At 45.2% G+C, this 5,515-nt stretch overlaps 1 long non-coding RNA gene across 1 annotated transcript in view; it reads right to left on the reverse strand.

Annotated features, from left to right (window-relative positions):
* Positions 1–2,768: 2,768 nt before the first annotated feature.
* The window catches only part of LOC123522192, a 44,635-nt gene continuing 41,888 nt past the window's right edge, over positions 2,769–5,515 (reverse strand). The window contains exon 3 of the long non-coding RNA XR_006680474.1: positions 2,769–2,825. This is a non-coding gene — a long non-coding RNA (uncharacterized LOC123522192). The remainder of the gene's footprint in view (positions 2,826–5,515) is intronic.

Raw genomic sequence — 5,515 nt, forward strand, 5'->3', positions numbered from 1 at the left:
CCCCCCAACCATAACATTATTTTTGTTGCTACTTCATCACTGTCATTTTACTACTGTAAAGAATCAGGTGACCCCTGTGAAAGGGTCGTTTGACACCCCCCCCCAAGGGGGTCACGCCCCACAGGTTGAGACCCGCAGGCCTAGAGGAATTGGGCCCCTCGCAGCTGTTGCCCACACCCATCGGGGCAGGCTTCAAAAGGTTCCTGGAAATTTGTCATGATCTTTTCATTCAGTTTGCCGAAAAACGTTTTGAAGCCCCGTCATACATACGCCCTTCCTGAGGGTGGCCTTGTCACAAAAGGGGAGAAGGACTCGTATGCAACCAGCTCAGTTTTCAGCCTGAGTTGTCCCAAGTGTAAGCTGTCATTCACAAATCTTAATCAACCCTCCCGCTCAGAAAAGAAACTCCACAACAACCCAAACAAGACATTCACTTGTATGCGAGCTCTCAGGGGTCCCAATTCCTCAGAGGCTATTCTGCTTGTACTGGGGGGGCAACTCTTATTTTAATAAAATCCTCGCTCACTCAGATTGGACCAGAAGTCTCTCACCTACACCTTACCTCTCGTCTTTCCCGGGGGTCACGCTGCATATGCTCAAAGTCAGATCAGCCAGCTCTCAAGTCCACCCAAAGCTCTGAGTTTTTACACTGACCCCCCTGAGCTCCTCCAAATGCTTTCCGCGCGACACACACTTTCATCCGTACTCTCCTGTTTTAATGTGCCCCCAATTCAAACAACAAACAAGAACTCACTTCCATCGAATCGATTCTACCTCACTGACCCTATCAAACAGGGTCAAACCAACCCTGTGGGTTTCTGAGACTGTAACTCTTCACAGGAGTAGAAAGCCTCATCTTTCTCCCACAGAGCAGCTGGTGGTTTTGAACGGCTGACCTTTTGGTTATCAGCTTAACAACTAACCCACTTAACCACCAGGCCTCAAATGTGCCCCCAAGGTGAGTGTAATGCTTCAAGGGTAGTCTGACACTACTGACTGAAGCCTAACTTAGGCAGGTTCTCGGATCCAGCCAGCTTGCTTGGCAGTCATTGAGGCTGACTCATCCTGAGGTCCCTAATTCTCATTCATAAGGGCTATAATTAAACTGCTTTCTCTGACTCTGTCCTGATGCAGTTGACTTCTGAGACCCCAGGAGAGGACTTTATATTTATCCCTGTTAAATTTGTTCTCATCTGACTCAGTCTGGAGGTTCACCCTGTACAGAGCTTCTGAATTCCGATTTATCCCAGGCGATCCTATCTTTTAGCTTAATGCCACTGCCGGGGTGGAAAACAGCTATTTGAAACCTCTTTACTTAAGGTTCCCTAATAGGTTGACTATATTCATTCTAAAGAGATTTTTTCACTATTATATAGTTTACACACAAATCTTGGTTTTTATACACAGTGATGAAGACAGAGAAGCCCCAAGAAAGTGCCTATGTTACCAGAGGCAACAGAGGGTGGCTGAAGCCACAGCCCACACGTCATGAAGTACATGAAACTACACGAGCCTCGGAAAACATGCCACTGGGACAATGTCCCAGAGAGTTGAAAAAAAAAACCGAAATGGAAAATCTACACAATATTAGAGGAAAACCAAAAAATAAATGGCCAATCAGAACAAATTCCCATTCATTTTTTTCTACCAAATCTCTATCATTTCTTTAACAGTTTTATGCACATATAATACAATTCAGTGGTTTCATCATATTAAAAATATCCCATTCTTTTTTATGGTCACTTTGGGTGGGAGGGAGGGGGAGCTATTAATCCCATCACGTACAATTTGGGGAAAATGTCTAATGTTGCTGTAGATTCAGATTAAAATATACATCTAATTCTAATCTATTAGGGAGAAGAGTCATTATTGTCTGACTTTCTAATCTGTTTTAACTCTTTAAAGGTACAAAGGGACCCTTCTGACCTTACAGAGCTGACTATGAAACAGCACCGACTGACATGAAAGGTTTGGGACAAATGTTACCAATCCACTGAGTAAAATCTCAAACTCACTGCCCTCGAGTCCATGTGGACCCTTATCAAACCCCTGTGGGTTTCAACAGTTTATGAGAGTAGAAAGCCCAGTCTCTCATGTTGCTGCTGGTGGTTTTGAACTGCTGACCATGCAGATCACAGCCCAATGCATAACCACTACTCTGCCAGGATTCCACAGAGCTTGTCTTTCAGAAACCAAACCACTGGCAAAGTTGATGCATTCATCTAGCCACAGTCTTTCTACTGTTGAAATCAGACTTATGACGTGTCTGACATGGAACACCGCTGAGCCAAGGCTCAGAGAAGGGAAGTAGTTCATGCAAGCTGACCTTCTTATCAGCCCAAATGTCCCCTCTTTCTTCAATCTAAGCATAAACTAAAATGCACAGCAAAAATTGTCTAGCTTATCACCCATCCCGTCATACAGAATCGTAGATGCTGAATGTATGTGAGATTTGAATCAGTACAAACTCAGGGTACCTTACTCTTAAAACAGGAATGCCACTAAAAATACTTTGTGTGTGGGGTTCGCTGGGTCTTCCAGAAGCAGGACTTGATTACAGCAGCTCAACAAGCTCATGCTATGTACAGAGAAATTCTGGTGAGCCTAAAAATCTTAGCCTCTACAGTCATTTCACAGTTCAATATTGGTCTGGGTCTAAAAGCAGTTAGTATGTAAAATGTTAACTCTCTGCTCTGCGTCCTCCATTTTATGAGCGCACCTACTGCACTCCGAAAGAGCTTACCTGCATCCCTGCCAGAGCGTGCTGGGCCAGCTTCACATTCTTGGATTCCAAGGCCAATTGGAGAGGCAGCAGGCATTTCTCCCTGGCAAACGTATCAACAAGGACAATGTGTAAGCTCAGCAGAGCTGGCGGTCAAGTGATACACGTCTTTAGGAGCCCTGCTCACCACCACTACCACACACACACACACACACACACACACACACACGCAACCAATAATGAAAAAGTTGAAATGCTGTGCAGAAATGATAATCAGAAGTTTGCCTTTTGAATACGCCTTAGAGGGTTGCCATGGCTCAGAACAGACTCAATGGCAGTGGGTTTGGGATTACGGTAAGAGCAAGGAGCCCTGATGAGGCTGAGAACTGGCTGTTCTCCACAAGAGAAACGGAGACTTTCTACTCTCACCCAGAACTAGTCTTGGAAACTCCATGGAGCAGTTCTACTCTGTCTTCAGGGTGACTATGGGTTGGAATTCACTCCATGGTAGTGGGCTTGGTGATTGGATACCAAATGTCATGTCATCCAAAAACCAAACCAAACCCATTCCTACTGAGTTGATGCCAACTCACACTGACCCTGTAGGTCAGGGCCGAAGGTCCCCTGTAGGTTTCCAAGACAGGAATACTTTGTGGGAGTGGAAAGCCTTATCTTTCGCTCACAGAATGGCTGGTGGTTTCAAACTTCTGGCCCCGTGGTTTGCAGTCCAAGGCGTAACCCTACATGACCCCCCCCAAGGGCTCCTCTGGTGTTTGGATATGAAGAACAAACGTCAGGGTTCTCAGTGAATTGTGGGGGGGGGGGTAGTTCTTCAGAAGCCCATGAAGATGCCTTGCTCTTTCCCAGATAAAGGCCACTGCTCACACCCACAGCCCTGGGGTGACCAGCTTTGGAAGCACCATTCACATGGTTTCTATCCTTGCTCATACCACACCCGCACCTAGAAAGGACTGCACATCCCTGCCCTCCCCCGCCAACATAACTCAACATTTGATCAACTTGTCAATTCCTCCCCCGATTCTAGATGTTTAACAATCTTTTGTAATCCAGGAGTTCATTCTTTAGTTTCCATAAAAGGCAGGAATTAATTTCTGTGATAGGTTGTTCATATCCATGTTTCCAGGACAGAAACATAAGCAAACCACGAACACCTCTGGCCAATGAAAAGTGCCCATGACATTATCTGGAGCCACAGAAGAGACAAAAAGACAAACAAATAAATGGAAAATTACTCGAATAGTTTAAAGCAGGAAAAAGTCATTGTCTTCTAAAATATGTCAGGAAGTAAACAACAGGAGCTACAAAGGCTAAAATATTTTTCTGTGCAAAGCATTGTGTCTAAATAACTAGACCAAGAATTTTAATCAACCTGTTATTTCCCACGGAGCCACACTAGCACAACAAATGAAATATTACTGAATTTTACCAGGTTCTTCCACCCTGACTTAAGCCAGAGCAGCTCAGTTTTCATCCTCATTTTTACTGTACTTTCTACACAGGAAGATTCAATGGATTTGGAGAGTCACAGGGTTAGGTAATAAGAAGGCATCTTTGGAGAAATAGTGGGTGAAGTGTTGAAATGTTAACTGCAAAGTCAGAGGTTCAAACCTACCAGCTGCTCCTCAGGAGAAAGATGAGGCTGAGTGGTCACGAAAAGATTGACTCCCAGAAACCATATGGAGCAGGTCAACTGTGTACAGTCACAATGAGTCAGAAAAGACTCAACCATGATTGTACCACAGGATCCCTGGTGGTGCAATGGTTAAGACAACCAGCAGTTAACAACCAAAGGTTGGCAGTTCAAACTCACCTGCTGCTCTGCAGAACAAAGGTGTGGCAATTCTGCTTCTGTGATTTACAACCTTAGGAACCCTATGGGGGCAGTTCTCCCTCTATCCTGTGGGGTCATTAGGAGTTGAGACTGACTCAATGGCACTGGGTTTATTGTTTTTCGGTTGTATACCCAATAAAACAGAGCATTAATTATGGCACTGATTTCTTCTGATTTACCCTGAAGCTCATGGCTTTCCCATGCAAAATCCTGCATCACCAACTCTATAGTGGATCAAGGGTCCCTCTGTAACTGCTCTACACAGATGCCTGTAAGGCCAGCCACAGAGACGGAATGAAACCAGACTCAATCTAAGAGACCTTGGCCTTTATAATCCTTCCCACCTCTCCCCTCACCATCACAATGCTACAATACCCATATCTGCATGACAATTGATAACACGAAAGTCGTCTGAGCCCCATCCTTTAACAGATCGATCAAGGACCCAAGTGTGTTACTTCCAGTAGGGTGGCTACACTGGATGTCACGCTCATTGTTCTTAGCAACTTTTCAACAAGGCAAACACTGCTGAGCAGGCGATTCGGGCAGACATAACAGACTTTTCCAACTTTGCTTCTTTTGTCCAATTGGTAGTCCGCTTATGAGCTTGGAAGAATTCGTGGGAGCAGAGGTGGAGAGGTGGAGGAAAGATGAGCAGATGGCATTTTCACAGAGCCAGACTCTTGTATCTAAACTCCTGAAGCAATCAGATTTCTAGGCAGACTAACACACCACGAAAGGACTTCCACCGAGAAGCTGGACTCGGGTGTTGATGAAGACACAGCAGCACAGAGGTGCAAAGTTCACAACAGCCCCGAAGCTCGGGGCAGAGAACGTCTCTGTTCAGCGCTTATGGACTCAAATGTCCAGCTGTTACACACTTATCAGCAAAGGCAATGAGCAACAGTGGACCCTATCTTGAGGAACCACAAAGACCACCC

This window comes from Echinops telfairi, unplaced genomic scaffold, assembly GCF_000313985.2.
Source record: "Echinops telfairi isolate 266 unplaced genomic scaffold, ASM31398v2 ScPeMD7_3533;HRSCAF=4204_0, whole genome shotgun sequence".
Taxonomy (NCBI): Eukaryota; Metazoa; Chordata; class Mammalia; order Afrosoricida; family Tenrecidae; genus Echinops; species Echinops telfairi.